Source organism: Lygodium microphyllum, chromosome 20 (genome assembly GCF_053477565.2).
Source record: "Lygodium microphyllum isolate KBCC chromosome 20, Lygodium_microphyllum_v1.1.10, whole genome shotgun sequence".
Classification (NCBI taxonomy): Eukaryota; Viridiplantae; Streptophyta; class Polypodiopsida; order Schizaeales; family Lygodiaceae; genus Lygodium; species Lygodium microphyllum.
Window position 1 is genome coordinate 64,042,790 of NC_141154.1, and position 26,862 is coordinate 64,069,651.

The window sequence follows — 26,862 nt, forward strand, 5'->3', positions numbered from 1 at the left end:
AGGAATGTGAGTTTTTTTTTCTCCTAACACCCACACCTATTTCTCAATGTTAAAAATTTGTTGCCATCCATGATCTCCCTTTTTTAATGTCTCCTATTGACTCAAATCACTTAGAAAACCTATGACCAAACTACACGACACACCTTTTTTGTTTAAGTGCTCCCATGATAAGGTTGCCTAGTTGCCATGCTAGCCTTCCTTTGGTCCTCCATCCCTTTGTCATCATCCCTATTTTGGAGTAGACTCATTTTTGTTAAAGGCCCCTTGACCAACATTTTGAGACATTTTCATTCATCATTACCCTCTCTTTTGCAATTCCCCCCAAGGGACTATCACAATTGGACCTTAGTATAAATCAATCAATTCGCAATACATATTTCACCATCTCTCAATTCAAGGAAAATTTGAATCTAACATGGAAACATTAGTGTAGTGCCTAGTTAGCACAGATATAAATTGAGCATAACTTATGCACATGAAAAATGTGTGTATACAACTACAATATCATCATAAGTATATCTCATTTGACTATACATTAGAATAAAATGATTGAAAGTTTCATAATGAATCACATCATCATGATCTTATGTGTATAGCCTAATGTACTACATGTTCTCCCATTTGGACAAGGCACTAAGCATGGAATCCAAATTATGCAATTTCTCAATGAGAAGTTAATGTGAAACATCAAGAAAATGTGAAGAAAAATGAAAGATTCATCATCTATCAAGTTTTCATGACCCTATATGTACAACATGCTCTACATTTTGGATGAGACACCAAACATTAAGCCCAAATCTTGTGTCATGTCTCACTACTTGCACACATCAAGCCTTTTGTGGTACTCTTGTTATAAAGTACATATAATCTACCTAATCGTTGACATGGGTGATAATATAAAATATTTCACTTGCCATATGTGTGAAAAATGCATAAAGCATGTAACACACACATGCACACACACACACTCTCTCTCCCTCACTCACTCTCTCTTTTTATAAGTAGCAAGAGTACAAGAGAGGAGTGGGTCCAAAGTACATGCATCACACATTTATGTGATGCATGTACCTTAGACCCACTTCTGTGTGTGTGTGTGTGTGTGTGTGTGTGTTATTGAGATGTCAAGCTCTATATGAGTTGGCATCCACTAAGCGTCCTGGTGATGTGGCAAGATATTATTCACATAAGGATATGCCATTGATTTTACAATGGGATTACACCCACATAGTGCATCCTTAGATATCATATTCATTGTGCCACCTCTTTTTTTCTTAGTAGGTTCACACTTAGGGACCGCATGCAAATACGTTGTGGTACTTTCATATTCGTTTTTTATCATGTTGTAGACTTAGTTCTTTTGTGTAGATGAAGAATTAGAAAGAAGAAGAAGAAGATTTCAGCCCTATCTCTCTATGTGCTCAAGTCTCAATTGCTTTTGAATGTGTGCTCTTGGTCTCTTCACCGCTCCTCCCTCTTGTCTATTTTCATGGTACCAAAGCTATCCCATAGCTATGTAGAGCTCTTGGTCTCTTCACCGCTCCTCCCTCTTCACCGCTCCTCCCTCTTGTCTATTTTCATGGTACCAAAGCTATCCCATAGCTATGTAGAGCTTGATTGAAGGTTGAGGTGAAGGCATTGGAGCATAAAAGCAAGCAACGAGTAAGAAGGTCTTCCACCTTGCTCAATTTGCCTTAGGTTATAGCCACATGAGGCTTCTAAGGCTGGTAGGGCTACAGTCTCTGATTGCAATGAAACTTAGTGAGCAGGAAGAAACTTTGTGATATTTTGCAGGAAGAAACTTGGTAATGTTTTGTATCTAATATCATTTCAACCTCCATTCTAGATCTACAAGAGGTCTCGACAATAGTTTTTAGGTATACTATAGTTTTGGCTATATCAGGTCGTTTACAAGTACATCAGTTTACAGATTTTGAATCTTTAAGGGTTCAAGTGTTTGCTGGTGTAAGCATAGAATATATCTGCATACAAATTACAGATTGTGATTATTATTATGTAGTTAGTGAAAAAGGTTTCATGTTTAGTTGTGGTGATCTTGGTAGCAGCTTGCTTGCAAATTACAGTTTTTTGCAAGGTTTTTTGTTTTATCAAAATGTGTAATAACTTCAACCAGATTGTCACTAAGAAGCGTGATAAGAACAATTATCATGCATGGAAGTTTAGGATGAAAATTTACTTAAAGGGCAAAGGTGTTTGGAATTATATCGAAGGAGACATGACAGCAACACCTAAAGTTCATGTGTGAAATGCTACTACAGAACATGTAAAGGCTAAGAAACATTGGGAGCAAACACAAAGCAAAGTCATGTATCGGTTGTCTTTTAGTGTCAAATAGCATGATGGGCTATTTGAAGGAATCGGAAATCCCTGTTATTGCATGAAAGAATTTGGCAAGGCTATTCAAAGTAAACACAAAAACCACAAAGTTATAGCTCAAGTCAAAGCTGATGAACCAAGTAAAAACAAGAAACCTATCCACTAATGAGATTATGCCTTGAAGATCAAGATTGTTGTGGAAGCTCTTGAATTTATTAATGTGGTATTTGATAATCATATTGTGTGTGCATGCTTAGATGGACTTGGAGATGAATACAAAAGCTTCAGGTCATCTGTGAAGATGAGGGATGATATCCCGATTTTGCAAACTTAGTTTCTATGTTGATACTTGGGGAGAAGAACCTTGGCTTGGATTCCTCTCCTTCTCAATGCAAGAATAAGTTTGAATAGGTGTTTTACTCTACTAGCAGAGGTAGAGGTTGTGGCAAAAGCCAAGGTGGTGGTCATGGTCAAGGTTATGATGCACAACAAAATAGAGGAGGATAGTCTCAAGAAAGGGGATTTCAAAGAGGGCAAGTTGCAGATTCTAATAGCCAACATAATTCTAGTGATACCAGAGTGCTAGCATTGTGGTAAAAATGCCAGATTTCTAAAAATTGTTTCAAAAAAAAGGTTGAAATTAGAAATGAAAAAAAAACAACAAGGCAATTATGCATCCTGTAGCAGAAACAATGATGATAGAAGTAAACAATTGTTTGTTATACAACACTCTATGAATTCTATGATTGTTGATGGTTCATCACAGAATGACTCAAGTGTCTCTAACCACATGACTTCCCATGGAGAGTGGTTAGAGAGGTGCATAGTCCAAAGTCTTTAGGCTATATGGAGATAGGGGATAATATAGCTCACCCCATTACTCATGTTGGAAATGTTCCTTTGAGTATGTAGGATAGCATAACTAAGTACTCGACTCTTCTGCTATATATATACCAGATATTACAAACACTTGGTTTTTGTTGGTTAGATGGTAGAACAAGGATCATAGGTTTGGTTCACATCTAATGGTTTTTATATAGAAGATCTCAAAAATGATTGTAGGTTGATTGCAAAAGGGAATATGCTAGCCAATTATTTACTCTTAATGTATGCTTGAAATGGATATTGCCATATTTGCACAAGGTTCAAGTTTTGTGGCTGATATTAAAATTTGGCACAAGAGAATTGGTCATATGTGATGTGTAGATGCTAAAAAAGATTGCAACTTTGAGTCATTGCAAATATTATGTTCCTTTCATTAATGATCATACTCATAAATTATGGGTTTACTTTATGCATGAGAAAAGTGAGGTGTTCACTCAATTCAAAAGATTTAAGGCTTTGGTTGAGATAGAGACAGGGTTGCATATGAAATGCCAAAGTTTGGATGGAGGGGGAGAATATCTCTCCAATGAGTTTTCTGATTTTTTACAAAAAGATGGTATGCAAAGACAATATACATGTAGATATACTCTCAACAAAATGGAGTTATTGATTGTAGATGTGGCTCATGCATTGATGTCAAAAAGAAACTTGCCTCATTACTATTGGGCTGAAGCAATTGCAACTACTATATACATTGTGAACATGACACCCACCATTGTTGTTATAAACGGTATGACACCAGAAGAGAAGTTTACAGGTAGAAAGCCAAATCTATCCCATTTGAAAGTATTTGGATGTATTGCTTATATGTATATTCCTAATGACTTGCACAGTAAATTGGATCCCAAAGCATTATAATGTGTATTTGTTGGATATTCTCTTGATTAGAATGGATATAAATGCTATAACCCTATTACACATGAGCTGAGAGTCAGGAAGGATATTGTTTTTTATGGAATGAGTAGCTGGTATAATAATATGCAGAAAATAGTTGGGGTTGATGAGCATGAGAGTGTGGTTGTGTAGAAAACACGTGAATTGTCATAGACATTGAGTGGACCACAAGAGTCTCCTAGTCATGGTTCTATTGATAGACCTTAGAGTGGCTGATTGAGATCTTTCGTTACTCTACCAAGTATGTCACAAATATCAAAAAAAGATAAAGAGAAAGTTGGGGACTTACCTATTATGACAAATGTATCAACATGTTTCTCTCATATTGATGTTGATTCTCAGATTGCTTTAAGTAGAGTTGGATGAGGAGTTTGTAATTTCTTCTAATTAACACCTGGTGTGTAGAATGCAAAAGAGGATGCTAAAGCACCTGGTAGTGGTCCAGGTCCATGCAAGTCAAGTCAAGTAAGAAAACCAATGCAATACATATGATAGCTATGTAGTTCATCACTATACATACATGGCTAAGGTTGTGTAGAATATGGAACCCACTTGTTTTGAGGATACAGTGGGTAATGTGTATTGGGATCATGCTGTGGATGAAGAAATGGATGCACTTATGGATAATGACACATGGAATTTTACACCTTTACCTAAAGGCTTGGTTGCAAATGGGTTTACAAGGTCAAGCACAAGTCTAATGGATCTATTGAGTGCTACAAGACACAACTAGTTACCAAAGGATATGCACACACTCATGGTATTGATTATAAGGAGATGTTTGTCCCAATGGCTAAAATGGACACTATAAAGACTATCATAGCAGTGGTTGTATCAAAAGATTGGATGATTCATCAAATGGAAATTAAGAATGCCTTTTTGCAAGGGGAGTTGCAAGAGGAAGTTTGTTACACAAGCTACTTGGTGACTTGGGGATGCAAGTGGACAAGAAGTTTATCATCTCTGTGATAACCTAAGTAGCATTCAATTGCCTAGGAACCCAGTGTATCATGTGCGGACCAAACATATAGAGGTCCATTAGTATTTCATTTAAGAGTGGGTTTTGGTAGGTGATATTGACTTGGTTTATTTCAACACAAAGGATCAAGCTACTAACATTTTCACCAAGGCTTTGGGAGCTGAGAAGCTTCAATGCTTCACGACTATGCTTGGAGTTCACAAGCTCATGTTGAGCTTGAGGGGGAGTGTTGAGATATCCATCTCTACATGAGCTAGCATCCACTCTGCATCTTAGTGATGTGGCATGATATTATTCATTGGCGTGTTAGGTGATCAACATGAGAATACACCAATGATTCTACAATTGGACTACACCCACATAGTTCAACCTTGGTTATGGCACATTCATTGTACCACCTCTTCTTTTCTTAGCGGGCTTACACTTAGTGACTGCATGTATATACGTTGTGGTACTTTCATATTAGTGTTTTATCATGTTGTAGAATTAGTTCTTTTGTGTGGCAGAACAAGTAGAAATAAGAAGAATAAGATTTCATCCCTATCTCTCTGTGTGCTCAAGTCTCTATTGCTTTTATGTATATGCTCTTGGTCTTTTCATCTCTCTTCCCTCTTGTCTATATTTCATGTGTGTGTTTGGGAGGAGTGCCTAGAGAGAGAGAGAGAGAGAGAGAGAGAGATGTTGGAGGTCTTGTACCCTTATAATGTACTTCTACATGACATACATTATTGAACCTTTCTTTTTTTTTTTAAACAATAGCATTTTCTTCCTTCAAGTCTACATTAAGATGACTCTGAATTTTTTGGGTAGACTTTAGATTCCATTGATGTATTATAGGTTACCATTTCTAAGCTATTTGATTATAGGGAGGAATTACTCAAAGCCTAGTTGCATGTGTCCATGGTTGTGTAAGAGGTCTTGAACAAAATCATTCTCTTCAAGTCTACATTAAGATGATTCAACTTTTTTTTTTCGAGACTTCAATTTTCATTGATGCATTATAGGTTACCATTGCTAAACTATTTGATTATAGGAAGGAATTACTTAGAGCTTATTTGCATGTGGCCATGGCTATGTAAGAGCTCTTGAAAATGTTCTTAATCCTCATTGCCACCACTTTATCTAAATCTTATCCTTAAGCTAATCATAATAGCAGCAAAAACTTGTTGAAATTTCACACACACACAAAGTTGCATTAACATCCTTTTAGATGCCTCAAAGGTATACATGGTAAAGATACACCCCAAAATTTTCATTAGAGGGCATGAGGCATGTACTAATGATATGGGAAGATTTGTTTTGTTGGTCAGAAAATTAGGTGGGCTCTCTAATTAAGAAAAAAAGTGTCCCCGCCCATCGTGCAAAAGGTCCACGCCCAATGAAGGGTTCCACCCCATGATCATATGCACACCCATCGAAGAACGCACAACCCCCCCCCCCTCCCCCCTGCGAGCGACCCACCTGGGCCCTCCCCTAAAAACGACCTTCTTGGCTGTTTTAAAGGCTTGTAGTTGTTGACTTTTTTTTTTTGAAAAAACAAAAGAAAATGCATCGATATTAAACTTTGTCTAGATTATCCTTTTTATTTCCTTTTTCTTTTAAATTTGGTTGCCATTCCCATACAAAAGGCCATAAGGCTTCATTCACCAAGGCATTTGACTAAAGGCACCATAAGGCATTCAACCATGGGCCATTTTTGGTTTGGAAGATAGGCCAATTGCAAACATGAGCCTTTTGAAGTTTAGAAGGGGCTTGTGAAATTAGGCCACACAACTTGATGTAGATCAAGGAGGCCGGTGGGGGGAAGCATGTGTCACCTCCACACTCCTCGCAAGTGTGAATTCATGCCCACCATGTCTGAGTCCCCAACCATGTCCTAGATTTGGTTATGCGCCTACAAAGTGTCCTGACCTATTGCAAAATGACCATGCCCATCGACCCTACAATCATACATGCACCCACCCCCAATCAAAGAATGTATATATTATTAGATGTATTTAATATTATGTATATATTGTTATATATATTGATAAATGTTATATTTTATATATATAATAAATATATTAATAATGCTATATATGCGTTATTATTACATATGTATAATATTATTAATGTATACATCTAATATTGTGTGTGTGTGTGTGTGTGGTATAATGTATGTTGATATTATACACACACATGATAGATATACACAAAAATGTATGATTCTATTTATTTACTATACGGATATGATATATATATCTATTACTATTATTAACAAAAGTTTTGCAAGGGGCATGTGTCACACCCACACTCCCCCGGGCATGTCTTCCTAGTCACCACGTGTCTAAGTCCCCAACCTGTGCCCTACAATTGGCCATGCCTCCGAAGTGTCCTTGCCCATCGCGCAAAAGCCCACCAAAAGGCCCGTGATTATACATGCACCCACCCTTGGTCAAAGAATGCACCCCTCCCCCCGATCAAAGAACTAGACACACAATGACAATTAGCTATTTGAAAGGCATCCTTTGACTTTTTTATAAAAAAAAGCAAAAACAAAAACATTGGCATTAAAGTTTGTTTTGGATTAACTTTTGATTTTTTTAAAAAAATTGGCTACCATTCCCACATAAAAAAGGCCATAAGGCTTTTGAGGTGGAAAAGGGTCGTCGAGGGGGGCAAGGCGGGGTGGGGGGGGGGGGGGGGCATGGGCGGGGGGAATACATGTCACCTCTACACTCCTCACATGCATGTCTCCCTGCCCACCATGTGTCTGAGTCCCTAGCCATGCCCTAGAATCAAGCGTTGTATGTGCATTTGTGTATGGCCACTCTATGGGGTGGCCTATTGGGTTTTAAGAGAGAGAAAGATAACAAGGATGGGTGCTACTCTCGAGTTCTATAAAATGCACATGACATGAAGTACCCCCAATCAAATAAACTGTATATTATTAGGTGTATCTAATATTACATATGTATTGTATTTACACACTCACACACACACACGTGTTGACTATATATACATAATGCAATACATAAATTAAAATGCATATATATGCATTAATATTATATATATAATATTATTAATGTGTGTGTGTGTGTGTCTCTCTCTCTCTCTCTCTCTCTCTCTCTCTCTCTCTCTCTCTCTCTCTCTCTCTCTCTCTCTCTCTCTCTCTCATATAGTGTATGTTGATATTACACACACATACACACACACACACACACACATACACACATAATACATAATACATATACATACAAAAATGTATACTTTTATTTATTTATATAGCATTTAATATTATATAATATAAGTTTATGATACATATATTAATCTTCTACTATTATATTAACAGGAGATCGTGGAGGTTGGCCATGTGGCACACTCTTGCCACCTCCTGTGCTTGGCGGGGCAAGTGCCACATGGCACCACGACCCTCCCATGAGCTCCTAGTGTCTTATAATGCTATGCATTTCTCCCATGCACATCAAACAAAACGAGTCCTCACAAAAGAAGGGTAAAATGAAGCATAACTGAAGTACGAGTTTGACAGTTGCTCTTCCCCTAGCCTTGCCCATCCAATGCACTTTGCACAATGGGTTAAATATTTTTTTTTAATGAAATCATTGCTCCCCATGACCTGCCTACCAACAGGGCACACAACACGCATGTGTTATTTAGATTTAAAAAAAATTTACAAAATCCCAATCAACTTGACGTGCAAAGCATGGGTGCAAGAAAAATAATCTTTCTAAAAAGAAATTACCCCCCCCCCCCCCCCTTCGCACAATGTAGTGTAATTTCAATGTGATGCATGGGGGTTATTTAAAATTTTTATAAAACCCCAGTTGGTCCATGAGCCTAGCACGTAAAGCATGGGTCTAGGATAATTAACTTTTTAAAGAGATTACCTCACCCATCTTCACACAAGTGCGGGATAATCTCAATTTTTTGAAAGAAATTACCCCCCCAACACCCAAAACTCCTCTTTCAAACAAGTGCCTCACACATAATAATTTAAAATTTTTAAAGAAATTAAAAACACCCCCCCCCCCCTCCCTTTGCACCACATGGGGTGCTAGATAATACATTTTTTTAAAATAATTGTAAAATTTGTAAAACCCCCTCACCTGCACACATGATTATTCTCTCTCTCTCTCTCTCTCTCTCTCTCTCTCTCTCTCTCTCTCTATATATATATATATATATATATACTCTTCCTCACGTGGACATGGGATAATTGATTTTGTTTAAAGAAATACAACCCCCCTTCCACACAAGATTACTTAATATTTTCAAAGAAAAAAAAAACCTTTCCCAAAACGCCCCTTTTGCATAGGTGCGAGATAATTCAAATTTAAAATAAAAAACCCTCACATGATTGCAAGATAATTCTTTTTTTTTTTTTAACCCTCACACGATTGCAAGATACAATCTAACAGTCAGTGGTTCTAGCTCGACGTAGATGGATTAATTGATTTTTCAATTAAAGACATGGATCTCTCTGATCTCCGATTAAGATAATCTAATATTACGTATTATCATATAACATTATATATTCTCGTATGATGTTTATCGTACATATATCTAATATTAATTATCATATAATATTAAATGTGTGTGTGTGTTTGTGTGTGTGTGTGTGACCCAACCAAAATCTTCATACTTTCAAATATTGAATGGGGAAGACATTCATTCATCATCTTGATTCCTACTCTCTTAGGCTTGAGAAGCCTTGATTTGGTGTCAACTTTGACATGAAACTAGGACAGAAATGCCATTTACCAACATCCCCATTACAAAAATAACAACATACCCAATTTAAGTGGTTATTCTACGGAAAATAGTTCTCTTCATTATATGTGATTATAGCATCATCAACTTATAAAAGACCCAAACTATCGGTCCCTTAGTGTCATTGAGTCGATCCCAATTTGGTACTATATTGTGGGCTCTAATTGCTGAACTATGCTAATAGCATGGGCTTGACGATTACATTGGAAAGGAGCATGGAAAGATGCTAATTTCTGTTGCTAAAGAGAGGTAATGGGAGCCCTCTGGATGCCACCAAATTAGCCCCTCGGATGTCACTAGATTGGCCTCAACCCTGCATGTCCAACAAAATACAGAGAACTAGCAATTACCTCACAATGCAAGCATGCCTCTGCTCCAAAGTAACTGGCAGTCCATGCACCATGCTCAAGTTCACCCCAAATGATAGTTGTGGCTTGAAGTCAAGACTAGTACAGAACTCAAACTCTTGAACCAGAGAAGCAACCAGCAGCTTCATCTGAATGTAGGCAAAGTCCTTGCCCAAGCAGATTCTGGGGCCAGCTTGGAAAACAGGGTACTTGAAAGGACTTTCTGCAACAAATTGACCATCTTCTCCCAACCATCTCTCAGGTTTAAAATCCCTGCAATCTGGACCCCATATCTGCTCTGCCCTGCCCATTGCAAACACATTGTACGACACCTGATAGCCCTTGCGGACCTTCGTTCCATCTGGGAGAATGTCATCTTGCAATGCATACTTGGGGTCAGATGGAGCAGGAGGGTAAAGCCTCATGGATTCTGACAAAGCTGCATGCAGATAGTTCATTTTTCTCAGCTCATCAAAAGTGAAGGTCCTCACATTTGCCATTGATGCATCACGTGAGCGTATGATTTCAGTGAGCTCTGCACGCAGATCTTTCTCCGCTTTGGGATGGCACATTAAATGCCACATGAGGAAGGTCACTCCAGATGCCACACTTTCCCTGCCAGCAAGCAGGAAACTTAGCAGGATGTCCTTCAGCAGCTTGTCTGTTAAAATCTGTGACTGTTGAGATTCTCTTGTGTTCCCCAATGCTCCTCCATCTAGCAAGGTGTCGCTACCCGCATCCATGTTTGAGAGCTTGATGAATCGCGATAACAGATCCTTGGGCTGATGTGTGCTTTTGTCTGCCTGCTGCAAATCTCTCTTGCGTTTCTCAATAACCTTAGACGCAAATTTGTCCACCACTTTCAAGGCATCAAGCAGTTTCTTCTCAGTTCCAATCTTGAGTGCTCTCTTGAGTGTCCACACAGAAATTGGAGTCAGGAACCTATCTGCTGTAACCTTAAGGGCAACATCAAAGGCCTGCTGGAAGTCTTTAGCCAGCTTGATGCCATCATCATTATCATCCTCAGGACCGTCTAATGAGAAGCTCCCAGTAGCAGATTGGTCTGAACTGATTAAATTGCAACCCTGACCATCCAAATTACGCTCTGCTGTGCTTCCCAAACATCTAGAACTTGCACCGAAGGTCACCTGGCATATGGTGTCAAAAGTGAACTGCATGAGGAGCGCTTGCAGGTCGACTGTGTGGCCATCCTTGCATGCGGATTGCAGAGCCGGGAGGAGATGATCACAGATCTCGCACTCGGCGATCTCCAGAACAAAATCCCTCAGGGAATTGGAGGTGAATTCGCGGCTGGCGACCTTGCGCTGGAGGCGCCAGAGAGGGCCATCGCAGTTGAAGATGCCATTGCCGAGGAGGTCTGAGAAGTGCAGGTACAGGTCGGGGCCTTTAGGGTAAGACTCGAAGGCGGTCTTAAGGATGTGCTGGACGTTGGCCGGGTTCGCGGTGGCGATGCCGACACTGCTGCCGATGGGGACGCGGACAGTGAGGGACGGCGCAGTGCGGTTGAGAACGTCGCTGGTCCAATCGTAGAAGCGGTGCCGGTTGAGGAAGATGAGGGGCAGGCATCCGATCAAAGGGAAGGAAGGGAGGCCAGGGTTTGCGCCATAGCTTGGGTGATGCTTCCACGCCAGGTATGAGAGCACGAGCACAGAGGCCATGATTGAAAGCGCGGCTATGGCGAAGGGGGCGGGCCCGTGACTGTTGATGATCGGGTCTAGCGCCTCCATGGAAGCATGCTCGGAGAACATCGGTACTATGAACGAGTGCGATACAAATATATTCCGCCGTTTGCTGCTAAATTACAATGTTTAAATTTTTCAATTTAAAATGATAATAAAATTAAGGAAAATCACTACAGGCAATTTTACCTTTTTCTTAAAAAAATATGGCACACAGTTAAAAATTATTTACACAAAAAATAAAATTCTTGAAAATGATTATATTGGACGGCGACGCAAATATATATATTTTATTATATTGTAGGAAATTTAAGAAGAATGACTAGGCTACTCAATCTAATATTTTATTATGCATGGGGAGATGCAAGGTGCAAGGTTTGAACTCATGCATTTAATCCAACCCTCAAACCACTGCACAAATGATTATATTTGATGCAAGTAGATATTTTATTATGCATCAGGAGATGCAATGTGTGGGGTTTGAACTAATGCATTTAATTCAACCCTCAAACACTGTTGGAATGTGGATGCAAGTAGATGTATTATTATGCATCCGGAGATGGAAGGTGCAAGGTTTCAACTCATGCACCCATACAATTCAACACACTTAAACCACTATGCCATGATCCGTTTGGCAAAAAATAACGATACTTGAGGTAAGCTCATCATAGATTATGTTCCTGCCTTTATAAAAATTAAATTATATGAGTAATAACTCTACTAAATTTATGTTAAATTGCACAAGTTTAATGGTCTGCAAAACCTAGTATATACTTGAAAGTTGAAATAGTGAAAGTGAATGGTTCCTAAATGGTTAAAATAGAAAGAGGATTGAGTTGACATAAATTCGTCGTAGTACTCTTTTACCAAAACATGAAAGTGATAGATGATTCATGATTTCAAAGAGAACGAGTGGCTAATAAGGTGATAAACTGGAAGCAACCTACTCTACGTATAGTATTTTCATTACTTACATCTCCTTTCTTTAGACGGAACCCATTGATTCTACTGTTGTGAACAGTCCCATCTAAATCTTGTAGCAAGTAAGTGCCATTTTCAAACTTCTACTTGATGAGGAAAGGTCCTTCCCATCTAACTCTAAACTTGGTTTGAAAAGTGGAGTCCAAGCTACTGTCATATCTAATTTTTGGGTTTGAAACTCTAGCACTAGATTGAGCAATAACTTTCCAAACAAGGTCCTCCATACTTTGGAACTTTTTAGAAAACCTACATAGGATCCACCACAAATTCCTGAAATATTCCATACCTCTAAGGATATGCAACCATACATTTTCTCATGGCAAAAGGAATGGAGCATTGAAAGAAGGTGACAAGTGGCTACATAATGATGACTTTGTACACTTTTATTTTCTCTTTGTCTATCTATCTCTTTCTTATCTCATTTCTTTTTGTTGTTCTCATAGAGTCCATACATTTTCTTCTCCTTTACAATGTGTGGTTGGCATCATTGGAAGCTCGTGAGGCTTTGTGTACTAGGGTACATTGTCTAAGGTTCATGGAACTAAAAGATTCTTAATTTAATCCACTAAGCCATATTATTTCAAATGCTTAATTCTTGTGTAATGATATTATTTAGTGTCTGAACTAGATTATCTTATTATATGACACACACGAACACATATGTAACATGAATCTATTTGGTGATGCATTTCTACAAGACAAAGATCCTCAACACAAGATATTTATTCAATCAATGCCTCTCTTATAGTTTGACTTTTGGACTTGATTATGCAACATGTGTGCAGTGCAGGTAAGCAGAAAGGAGGTCCTTATTGGAGAGAGAAATCATGGTGTGAGCAAGAAACTACTTGGCTCTAGCCTTCTAAGATAGATATTAGTACTATACATTAAATGTAGGATTGCCTACATGCTCTTCATGGAAATCAAGGCTTCATCCACTAAAACACATGTTATCTACTACCAAAGGCATTAACGTGGTTTGCCAAGTGTAGTGTACATTATTGGTGCTATTGTCGCATCATAATAAAAATAAGCATTGATCTCTCAATGGAGAGCCAATCTCCATACTAAATTCCAAAAACCTAGAAGTCATATTTTCCATAAAAGATGCTTTTGTTGACATGACCTTGTTGTCCACTTTGAAGAAATAATTATTATAGCTTCCTAAGTTCCTAGCCATGAGAAAGAGGTTCTTAATGGGCACTATCATTGAGCTTGATGTCCTCTTCCTATGCGAGTCTCTTGTCTTGAGGGTGCTGCGTGGAAGGAGAGAGTCCATATTTATGCCTCTTTGTCTTTCTGTCCTTTTTTTCGCCTCTCTCTCTCTCTCTCTCTCTCTCTCTCTCTCTCTCTCTCTAGGCACACAAAGAGGCAGGAAAGAGATCAAGAAGATGAAGAAGCAAAAAGGGGAGAGAAATGTGTGTGTGGGTTCTTTTTTTTGCACTGTTCAACCTAACCATGGTCAAATAAACCCCCACCATCATGTATCCTATTTGGTGGAAAATTCTAGAAATTGAGTATTTTTCGCATGTAAGAAACCATTGCATGCTTCTCTCTCAAAATAGCATATCGAGACATGGCTAGATCTCTTTCTCTCTCTCTCTCTCTCTCTCTCTCTCTCTCTCTCTCTCTCTCTCTCTCTCTCTCTCTCTCTCTCTCTCTCTCTCTCTCTCTCTCTCTCTCTCTCTCTCTCTCTCTCTCTCTCTCTCTCTCTTTAATTACTTCTCTCTCTCTCATGCTCATTGAACTTTCAAGCATTATAATTTTCATATGCAAAATATCTTTCTCTAACACTCGACTATGGAGGCTCATCATAACTATTGGAGAGAGGGATCACCTTCCTTAAGTTTGAAGATTCGAAAGTAGACATTTGTAAATGAAATCCATTTGCTTCATCGCTCGAGCTTTTGCATTTCCACAAACAAAAAAAATAAATTACGAGTTCTAAGATAGGTAGCAAGCTTTCTTTTTATCTATCTAGGGCGGCACAAAGAGAGAGAGAGAGAGAGAGAGAGAGAGAGAGAGAGAGAGAGAGAGAGAGAGAGAGAGAGAGAGAGAGAGAGAGAGAGAGAGAGAGAGAGAGAGGTTAGTAAGTTAGTTAGTTAGGTGGTTAGAGAGAGAGAGAGAGAGAGAGAGAGAGAGAGAGAGAGAGAGAGAGAGAGAGAGAGAGAGAGAGAGAGAGAGAGAGAGAGAGGTTAGTAAGTTAGTTAGTTAGGTGGTTAGAGAGAGAGTGTGAGAGGGGGGGAGGGAGGGAAAGTTTTGTTAGTAAGTTTATTGATAATAATTTAGTTTCTGATGATGTTATTAGGTAGTAAGTTTATGTAAGTTAGTTAGTTGGTTAGTCACAGAGAGAGAGAGAGAGAGAGAGAGAGAGAGAGAGAGAGAGAGAGAGAGAGAGAGAGAGAGAGAGATGGTAGCTTAGTTAGTTAGTTTGGTTTAATTTTTAGCTTAGCTTGGTTATTAGTTAGTTAGTTTATTTGGTTGTTAGAGAGTGTGGGTTGGTTGAGAGAGAGAGATGGTAGGTTGGTTTGCTTGGTATAGCTTAATTTATTATGTTGGTAATTGGTTGCATGTTTATAAGCAAATGACTTTTGCTGGCAAGGATTGGTCTTTTGGGTAGTTTTTGAGAAGACTATTGTCTAGGTTGGTTCTCTCTCTCTCTCTCTCTCTCTCTCTCTCTCTCTCTCTCTCTCTCTCTCTCTCTTCTAGGTTGTAATTTTTTTGTTATATGTGTTGGTTTATTTGTTATTAGTTTAGTTGGAGAGAGAAAGAGAGTTTTGTTTATGTTAGTGTCAGTTTTATAAATAGGTCTCTCTCTCTCTCTCTCCTTCTTCTTCTCTCTCCCCATTCGCTCTCACACTCACTCACTCATTTGCTCACTCTCTTCTCACCTCTCTCCTTCTTCTCCTTCTCCTTCTCCTTCTCCTTCTCCTTCTCCTTCTTATTTTCTCTCTCTCTCTTTCTCTCTCTCTCTCTCTCTCTCTCTCTCTCTCTCTCTCTCTCTCCTTCTTCTTCTCTCTCCCCATTCGCTCTCACTCATTCACTCACTCACTCGTTCACTCTCTTCTCACCTCTCTCCTTATTCTCCTTATTCTTATTCTTATTCTTCTTCTTCTTCTTCTCTCTCTCTCTCTCTCCTTCTTCTCTCTCCCCATTCGCTCTCACTCACTCACTCACTCACTCTCTTCTCACCTCTCTCCTTCTTCTCCTTCTCCTTCTCTTTCTTCTCATTCTTCTTATTCTTATTCTCTCTCTCTCTCTCTCTCTCTCTCTCTCTCTCTCTCTCTCTCTCTCTCTCTCTCTCTCTCTCTCTCTCTCTCTCTCTCTCTCTCTCGTAGGTTAGTTATGCTAGTGAGAGGGTAGGTTATTTATGCTAGTGAGAGGGTAGGTTAGTTTATGTTTGTGTTTATTTGTGATTATTCTTGTTAGTAATAGGGTATTTTATGTTGATTAGTTAGTTAGTTAGTAGGTTGGTTAGTTAGATAGAGAGAGAGAGAGAGAGAGCATATGTTAGTTATGTTGGTTGCATTTATGTTAGTGTTAGTTTTATTAATAGGTGTGTGTGTCTCTCTCTCTCATTCTTCTTCTTCTTCTTCTTCTCTCTCTTCTCTCATTCTTCTTCTCTCTCCCCCATTTTCTCACTCACTTTCTCTCTCTTTTCACCTCTCTCTCATTCTCTCTTTCTTCTTCTTCTTTCTCTCTCTCTCTCTCTCTCTCTCTCTCATTATGAATATTATAAATTTTATAATGAGAAATAGTAGGTTAGCTATCTTGGTTAATTAGTTAGTTAGTAGGTAGGTAGGTTAGCTAGGTAGTTAGGGGGGAGAGAGAGAACGAGGGGAGAGAGAGAGAGTGTGTGTGTGTGGGTTAGTTATGTTAGTGAGAGAGTAGGTTAGTTTATGTTTGTGTTTATTTGTTATTATTCATGTTAGTAATAGGTTAATATTTTATATTGATTGGAAGAGGTTCATGGTTTGGGCCTCTTTCCTCATGGTCAGACAAACCCCCCTCCTAACCATGCATCCTATTTGGTGGAAAAATCTAGAAATTGAGTATTTTTTGAATTTAAGAAACCAATTACATGCTTCTCTCTCAAAATAGCATATTGAGACATCTCTCTCTCTCTCTCTCTCTCTCTCTCTCTCTCTCTCTCTCTCTCTCTCTCTCTCTCTCTCTCTCTCTCTCTCTCTCTCTCTCTCTCTCTCTCTCTGTGGTCCATTGAAAATTTAAGCATTGTAATTGTCATATGCAAAATGTCTCTCTCTAATACTTGACTATGGAGGCACATCCATAGCTAGGAAGATTTGATGATATTGATATCATAACTATTGGAGAGAGAGATATTGCCTTCTTTGAGTTTGAAGCTTTGAAAGTAGACATTTGTGAACAAAAGGCATTTGTTGCATCCGTGAAGCTTTTGCATTTCCACAAATAGAAAACAGAAAATACAAGTTGCTAGGTGGGCAAGCTTTCTTTTTCTCTATCTAGGGCAGAGAGAGAGAGACAAAGAGGGGGGTGGTGAGATGTGAGTGAGATGTTAGAGAGAGAGAGAGAGAGAGAGGTTAGTTAGAGTGTTGAGAGTGGAAAAAGATAGAATTTTTGACTAATTTTTGTTGTTTTTGAGGTCTGAATGATTGATTTTTGATGGATTTAGAGTGATGTATGGTTATTAATGGAAGTGTTTGAGAGTGTTTTGGAAGTTCATGATGATTTTTAGTGGAAATATGAAGCTCTGTGATGTTCTGATAGGTTCTATTGAGGTTCTGATACCTTCTATATAGCTTCTGTTTTGTTCTGATTTTCTTCTGTATGAAGCATGGATTGATGATTGATGAAGTTTGAAATCTTTTCAAAGCTTATTGAATAGTTTTTTATAGTTTGGAATGGTTTTAGTATGAGTTATGAGGATTTGATGTTCTCTGATGACCTTGTGTAACCCTCTGTAGACCTTCTGTAGAGCCTCTGTCTCTGCTCTGTCTCTGCTTTGTCTCTGCTCTGTATCTGCTCTGTTCTTGTTATGTTATGTTCTGTAGATCTTCTGTAAGTGTTCTGTAGAATGTATGTGTGACTTTGGAAAAGTTCTCTAACTTTTGGAAAGGATGAATCTAAGTTCAAAAGAGCTAAAACAAATAGAAGAAGCAGCTGATGAAGACTGAAGAGAAGACTGGAGTGACAGTGACAGTAGTGAGCTATGAAGAGACACTGTAGTGGCTCTAGTGCCTCTTCGCATCAGACATACCTCTTGGGAGGTGCATCCACGACCTAAGAAGGATTATTGAGAGTCATTATTGAGTATTGTAGTGAGGAGATGATGTATTATTGATAGAGAGAGAGAGAGAGAGAGAGAGAGAGAGAGAGAGAGAGAGAGATAGAGAGAGAGAGAGAGAGAGAGAGAGAGAGAGAGAGAGAGAGAGAGAGAGCCAAAGATAGCCAATTCTATCAAAACAGTGTAACTGTATATGAGAGATTGAAAGAGAAAACTATGAAGACATTGAAGATAAATACTATGTGATTGATTTTCATTCAAAAATGGTGTATTCTTTTTGTTCCTCATTCTATTGAAGGATTCTATGAAGATGTTGAAGATTATGGTTGATTCTATCAAATCCGTGGGAGATATCTACTATGATGCTGCGTGAAGATTTGCTATTTGCTTTGTTTTGGTTATCAAAATAATGAAATAAAAGCTTGTTGATATTACAAGATAGATTTTCTTGCAATAGAATCCCCTTTTCCTTGCTGTTCCTCTTGGAGCTCCATGTTTTTGGTGCGCAGCCGGGGAAACTTGCCATCAACAAGCATAAGAAGAGGTTGAAAATGAAGGAAATGGCATTTCCAAGAAGAGAAGAATTCAATGGATGTTTGCAAAGCTCCTTCTTCCACTGAAGAGTTGGAGATTCTCATTATCAAAGCCACTTTCCACAAGAAGTTCATCCCACAATGGTAGAAACATATTACCATCATGATGCATGCTCTATGTGGTGGCCTGTTTCCTCTTCCTGTTGAAGCAACAAAGACGTGCATCTTGGTGGAAAATTGTTTGGTACAAACTGAAGAGTAAAAGCAGAGAGAATGACTATCCATGGAAGATTTGGTATTCATTGAGAAGTTTCTAAACACCATCAAGTGGGAGATCATGAAGAAGCTTCAGGAGTCGTGGTCTGTGGAGGTTCACGAAAACAAGAAGGAAAAGAGTTGGAATTTGTTTGTGGATGCTCAACAGCAAGATACGTGGGATGCTTGGTGCACTGACAATCTTCTATTTGTCCAATTAGCAACCCACTGGAAGTTGGTAGACAGAGTGTTTTTCACAACCTACACTATTGAAACCATTAGAAGCTGGCATTATTATAATGATGGCACAACAACGATCCCAAGAAGAATGAGTTTTGATACTTTCAGAATGGAATATCTCCCCCTCTGTAGTGGTTTGAAAGCCGAATTTAGAGATGTCGAAAAAAAGGAAGTAGAGGAGATATTGGCCAGAGAATCCCCCAAAGACTGAAGCCCCTCTCTGATACTATTATGTTGAGTACAAACCAACTGGTTGAAGCCAAGCCCCTGATGAATGACGCAATCAAGAGGCAAACGTTAGAACGAGTCCAAAGGTACATGAGAAGAGAGAAGGCAAAAATAAAAAATGAGAACGAGCTCCTAGTAGAATGATGGGACCTAAAATGGGTTGGCACTGGCTATAGCACTAGCCGGACCTCATGCTCATGACACAAACACCCTCACGGCCTCGCGGACCAGGAGCATCAGTCTAATGCTAAGGGACACACTGCCCTAAAGCTTAATCTATGCATTCATAGTTCATAGTCCAACGTTTCCCTAAAACTCCTCATAGGGAGATCCCAAAGTACTTAGACATAACGCCTCGTCATACACACATAGGAGGCACTCCACCGACTAATAGTCGGAGCCCCACTACAGCTCTCCTACATCGTAGGGATTGGCCCTTTGATGCACTGCTAAACATATAACACAAACGAGCACAAACTCCTCTCTTTTATATTCCTCGTATTTCCAGGAGATATACCATGCTTCCTCACTTCACAGTCCCTTAGGAAACCGACCATGTGCCCTACGGCAAGGGATAATCTCACACTCTCAATCGTGGGTCAAAGTCCTAAGAAAACAATTGCTATGCAGTCCATGAGATTTTTCCTTCGATACCATGAACCATGCATAGTGCATAATGTGAATGGTTTAGTGCACAAACAATAGCAAATCAGCATTGTGCATTGTGCGAAACCAATCTTTTCATGATTTCCATGCTAATGTTTATGTATTGAAACAAGGAGAGACATCGAGCCCTACGCTCATGCTGCCTTTTCCTTTATTTTAAAACAACGTCATATAGCCATGATGCAACACATAAATTAGATTTAAGATTTTACTTTGATGCTCAAATGCCCCTCTCACCCTACTGTTTAATGTTTTGCAATCGTTGATAGGTGTAAGAGTCGTTTTATGTGTATTTCTTTGTAGAGAAAGCAATAAATACGGAAAAAAACATAGAAATGAGGGTAAACCGAGGCTAATCTCGTGCTCAACCTTCATTATAAATTGCACAAACACTTATGTAATTTTTTGGAATTTTCTTTTTATCGTTTCCTAATTTTCTCCCATTTAAAACCCATTTTTCACAAATTTTTGGTATTTTTCCTCTATTTTCTTCAATAAAAAATGACTAGAAATTGAGATTAATTATGGGTTGTAGCCCTTATGTTCTTTGACAGCAAAATTTTAGGTTTTATTGATGTTATATCTCATGTTTCCCCTTTATTTTGCAAAAAATCCCTATTTTGCCTCTTAAACGCGTGTTTTATGGGTTTTATACCATTAATTTCAATCATAACACTTATGATCTTCTGATTTTCTAAGCATAAACTGATCAAACTCATAGCAAACAACAACATAATGCATAATCAGCCCATGGGAACAATATTTCATCAACCAAATAGCATAAAAACTCATTTTTTCTTCAAAAAATTTGAATTACCACTTAGGCTATGTCTCGGGATCTCGGTTTTGCTATGGGACTGCGTGTCCGCCCTCATTAAATGTCCATCATCTTCAAAATCAGCACTCTTCATGTCTTCATCCACCCGGAAGCAATCCCGTCTTATCCGGACAAGCTTTCCTCCATCATTCTTCATTTTCTTCTTCCACACAAGAACAACCCCTTAAGGGAGAGAGAGGGAGGAGAGAGAAAGACTAGAATAAGAGATTTCCAACTAGGCCACCATTTGAGGAGTGAAGGGCGGTGATAAGGTCAGCATGCAGAGGGTAGGCAAGCCCCATTGTCAGTTGGGTGGGTTGCATTCAGCCTCACATCTCCATCCCCATGATTTCATGGCGCAAAATGCGGCCATTGACAGTCGCCTTCATCCACGTTTTTTTTCTTCTCATCTTGCCCACGATTTGTTGTTACACTAAAATGCTACATCCCCCCCCAAAGGTCATGACCACTTGACCAAAGTTTGGTCTACCTTTTCAAATCTTGACCGGTTTCTTGGCCATTTCCCCGTCCGGACTCCGAATCGGGCTCTAAAAAATCTTGGGCATCTGGCTTGACATCCCGCATTGTCCAGTAACTGTTGACAACCCGTAGACAGTCTGAAAAATTATCAAAAATCAACAAGTGTCGCTCGGGCATCTTTAAAGCACTTTGACGCTTAAAATCGTCCTAGGTCAAGCCGCCGCCTTCAACGTTGAATATTTTTCCCTTGATATTCGTAATTTTTAGCTATTTTTAAGCATTTCTCGGCATCAAAACTCCGCTCTCATTGGCGACCATGGGATAGGGCGACTCAGCCCGTCGAATCCCACAGTAGATCTGCACAAAACAACCAAAGGAAGCATCAAGCTGATACAAAATAGATACACTAAACACAACACAATGCTCACCCTACCCCTTGACAAAACCAAGGCATGACATCCACAAGGAGTAGGCATAGCATAATCTGATAGAAGGTCCGAAGCTAGTCACTAACTGACTGCTCCAACACAGCCAAACTAAAAAGAACTATCAAAGAGGTTGCCCTAAGTGGTGGTCTGAACTACCTACCTAACTAAGGACAACACAACCAGTAGCTCCTACTAGGTGAGGACTCTTATAGCCTGATCAAGACGTATTTTCTTTTAGCACATTGCTTCTTGTAGGGTTTTTATGATTGTCATACTTGGGCATGTAAAAAGGGGGGAGCTGAGCATAGTGACCCAAGGAGAACAGGGCATCGGCCTTAGGTCTTGTCTCGGTACCCAAGAATCTACCAAGCCCTCCCAAGGTGACACTTAATCCTTTTCTGATGCTCACTTTAATTTTTGCTCCAACCTTCCTTACTTTCTTCTTTTCCAGCAATATGCCACCCCTAGGAAGACAAGGCATCAGCCCCGGGTCTGACTCGTCCCCAGGAACCTACTAGGCCGTCGCAAGGCGATGAACAACTCGTTACAATTTTTTCTTTCTTTCCTTTTCGATTTTTATAGGGGTTAGAACCCCTTTTTACACACCTTTATTGTCTTTAAGATATTTAGGGTTTTTTATCATCATTATTCTCTTCTGGAGGCCTCTCTAACTGCCTCACAACTAACAAGAACTCCTAGAACGGCTGTCTAGCTGGCTAGCAGAACAGGGTCACTAGGACTCCCATCTAAAACAGGTCTTTCGATACCTGACAATGTCGTTACAGGAGGCCGCGACTACTCAGACCTCCCTCAGACATACTGAACCTAAACCTCGGGACTTCATGCCTTGGTTCCCGGTCCCCCTTAACAAGTACACAAACATATATAGCATAAAAACCACAGTACTCATAAAGAAAAGATATCACTTGGATAGGGCCACGAGAACCTTCCACGCAGCAAAAGGCTCCTTCCAAGCTCTTCTTCCGAACCTGTCTAGCACAGAACTAAAACAAAAACCATTAACTGCACCTGCACTAAACAGACAACTGGCTTTCTTGGCCTAATGAAATAAAGTAATAACACCTCGCAAAACGAGCCCTCTCAGCCTAACGAAATAAAACATGCAAAATCTCGCAACACTGGTCCTCTTGGCCTAACGAGATCAAACAGAATAGCACCTACACTTCCCTCACTGAAAGAGTACAGATATACAATAAACAACTCCTTTCCAAGGAGGAAAACCACAGGGCGCCCAGCCCTAAACTAAATGCATAAGGTTATGACCCATCCCTCCTGCACATATAGCAAGAGGCGTATGCATAACATGTTGTCTAATCAACCTATGGGTCCAGGATAATAATAGTAGATTGGTCTCGACTACTCTTTGCATCACCCATATCAACCATCTTCTACCATATATTGCATGCTCTGATAACATTCCCCACAAGTGACTGGGTCCCGTTTCATCATTGATCACAATATCCAAACTAGGACCACAATTGAAGAAAATGTATTCTTCATAAGCAAGATTTGCCAATGAATCTGCAAACTGATTCCAATAACGTGGAATTAGTTGAAAAGACACTCTCTCAAACTCTTCAAGTAGGGTCATAGTAGTTCGATGATACATACAGAGAATGGGATTCCACACTGTGTATGTCCCATCTAGTTGATTCAAGATCAACTGGGAATCCCCTTTTACTAACAACTGACGAATACCACCTTGTTTGGCAATATACAGTCCCATAATCAAGGCTTTATACTCCGCCATATTGTTAGTGAATCCTACCCCGAGATAAGCAGCTAACTTCATCGTAACTCTACATCGGGGATCTCGGATTACTACTCCAACACTTCCTTTTTTATTAGGGTCCCTGGATGCTCCGTCAAAATATAATGTATACATCCATGATGGGTTTACACAGCCGGCCATCACGAACTTCTCTATTCGTAATTATGGTAGTCAAAGTTTAGCATGTTGAGAGGATGAACTGACGGCTCCATCCCACCTTCTTCATTGAACTCATCAGGGATACTTGTCAATAGTCGTAAGCAGTGATGGCAGAAGACTTTAATCTCCCACACAAAGGTTCCGTCTTCTTGCTCAATCACTTTATATCCTTTGCTCCACCACATAAGCTTCCCCTGATGATATCTCTGCTCCAGATATGGGTGCTCCAAATAAGGGATTAACCAACCCATCAACCAGTTGTTAATCTCTTTTGCAGGTCTCAAATCATCCCCAGCACGGACCTGCAATGCATTTCTCTGTATTAGCATACTTAGAAATAATAAGGTTTAATCTTATTAAGATTAACCTTATTTTTAAACTCTACTCCTTGTAAATCAGCTAACATGGACATAGACCTATTTTTCCCTAATCTAACAATCTTGTAGGGGCCATCCCATTTAGGTTCCAGCTTCCCTGGAAACAACTCCCTACACGCATCATAATAGAGGACTAATTGCCCTTTTTTAAAGGTATATTTCTTTGCTTTAAGGTCATGCAACTGCTTCATCCAATGCTTGGCTACCTCCTGGTGTAATAAGCTCTGCAATTTCAACTCATCCAGGTGGGCTATAGTCATGAAACATTCAAAAAGGGAATCCTTATCTCCCAAAGAATGGTTAATTGCAAACCGTATGGTCGGAAACTCAATCTCGAGGGGTAACACACACTCTTCCCCATAAACCAATTTGAATGGAGTATGGCCGGTAGCTCGCTTGAACGTGGTATTATATGCCCATATTGCCACATACAGCTTCCTGTCCCAGTCTCGTTTCTTCTCAGAGACTATTTTAGACAAGATACCCACAAGCTGCTTATTAGTGCTTTCTACCTGCCCATTTACTTGCAGATTATAAGGAGTCGTTTTATTGTGCTTGATTTGCCAAGCCTCAGTCAAGATTTTGATCACCTTATTTAGGAAATGGGTTCCACGGTCCGACACTAATTCCTTCGATGGACCGAAACGGCAGATAATCTGCTCTAACAGGAAACTTACAGTCTCTTTTGCGTTGTCCTGTCTCGTCGCCCGCGCTTCTGACTATTTTGTGAAATAATCAATGGCTACTATAATTTATCTCTTCTGGGTAGTAGACGACGGGGTAATAGGACCCACAAAATCAATGCCCCACTTCTCAAATGGAAGGATAGCCATAATAGGCGTAAGTGGACGTTTCCTATTTTTGCGCCTGTCATGTCTTTGACATGTATCACATTTCTTAACATACTCAAAGAAATCTTGGAAGATGGACGGCCACCAATATCCAGCTCTTAAAGCTTTCTGCACTGTCAACCATCCCACGAAGTGCCCTCCACATGCAAAATCATGACACTCCTCCAAGATAAAAGGAACCTCGTCAGGCATCACACATCGGCGATAGATATCATCAACACCCTGCCGATATAGCATCCCTGCGATCAAGGAAAACTTCAATGCCTGTCGTTTGATTTTCCTCTTTTCAGACTTTGACAAACCAGCTCCCGTCTCTCCTGTTGATAGATAATGCGTAATAGCAGCATACCAAGATGGGATAGAAGCTGTATCAATTTTAAACATTTCCTCAATGTCGCTTCCTTTAGCCAAAGTCTCTTTCAGCTCCCTGAAATCCACAAGGCATTCCACAATACCTGCAACCTCGGTGGCTTACTCTTAATCTCATAATCGAACTCCTGCAAAGTGATTAACCACTTTGCCAAACGATCAGGCGGCTGCAGCTTGTTCATAAGCAATCTAAGCCCTTCTGCCTTCGTATAGAACACTACCTTTTCATAGAGGATGTAGTGCCTAAAATTCTTAGTCCCAAAGACCATCGCAAGACACAACTTCTCCATGTAGGTATAATTAGTCTCTGAAATGCCCAATTTTCGACTAGAAAAAGCTATCGGATGATACCACTTTTCCTCCAAGATTTGGGCTAAACAGCAGCTGATACTATGCATGGTGGCTACTGAAAATATATAGAACATCTCGTCCCTTTTAGGTGCTTTTAAAACAGGTGTTTTTACTAGCTCCTGCTTCACATCCTCAAAAGCTACCTTGCAAGGGTCGCTCCACTCAAATAGACAGCTAAAGGATAATAAATTCGTTAATGGCAACGTCCTTTCTGCCAAGGCATTTATAAACCTTCGATAGTACTCTATCGATGATAGAAAGCTATGAACCTCCTTCGGAGTGCATAGTGGACTCATAGCAACTATAACCTTGATCTTTTTAGGGTCAGCTGCTATCCCTACTGAACTGACCACATGACCCAGTGATAGCCCATAAGGTACTCCAAAGACACACTTCCGTGGGTTAAGAGCAATATAAAATTGTCTGCAATGCTCAAAGCACTTTCTTAAAATAATCAACATCCTTTCCCTTACAGTGGTTGTCCCCAGGTCATCAATAAATACTTTCAACTCATCTGGGGAGATGTCAATAAAGGTCTTGTTTGTTGTTCGTTGCCACAATCCAGGTGCATTGCATAAACCAAAGGCCATCACATGGTATGCAAAAGTACCAAAGACAGTAATAAAAGTCGTCTGGTTATATCCTGCAAAGCAATCCATAAAGGAATATATCTCCCTACTCGCTAATTGATCCAAAATCTGGCCAATAAACGGCAACGGGTAGTAATCCTTAACTGTCTGCTTATTCAGCTCTCTAAAATCTACACATAATCGGATCTGATTGTTTTTCTTCTTCCTGATAACAACGGGTGAACACCATTCTGTGTATTGTACGGGGAAGATTAACCCAGCTTTCCTTAACTTCTACAACTCCTCAAATAGCCCTTCCCTCAGTTCAAAAGGCATACGCCTTACCTTCTGACGCACAGGACGACTACCTTCTTTTACAGGAATAGTATGAACAGCTAGGCTGGGAGGAATACCTCTCAACTCATCATAACTCCAAGCAAAGATATCGCGGAATTCTTGAATCAAGGATACATAGTCCTCCCTTTCTGCTGAACTGAGTATGGAACCTAATTTAATTGGCCGCGAATCATTCGGCTTGCCAAGGTATAACTCAATCACATCCGCGTCTCTTATCCTATCTTGCGGCTCTAT

General features: G+C 39.7%; 1 pseudogene; it reads right to left on the reverse strand.

The window, feature by feature from the left end:
* Nucleotides 1-9,830: 9,830 nt before the first annotated feature.
* On the reverse strand, nucleotides 9,831-11,994 carry LOC148018956 (cytochrome P450 CYP94D108 pseudogene; annotated as a pseudogene).
* Nucleotides 11,995-26,862: the final 14,868 nt, after the last annotated feature.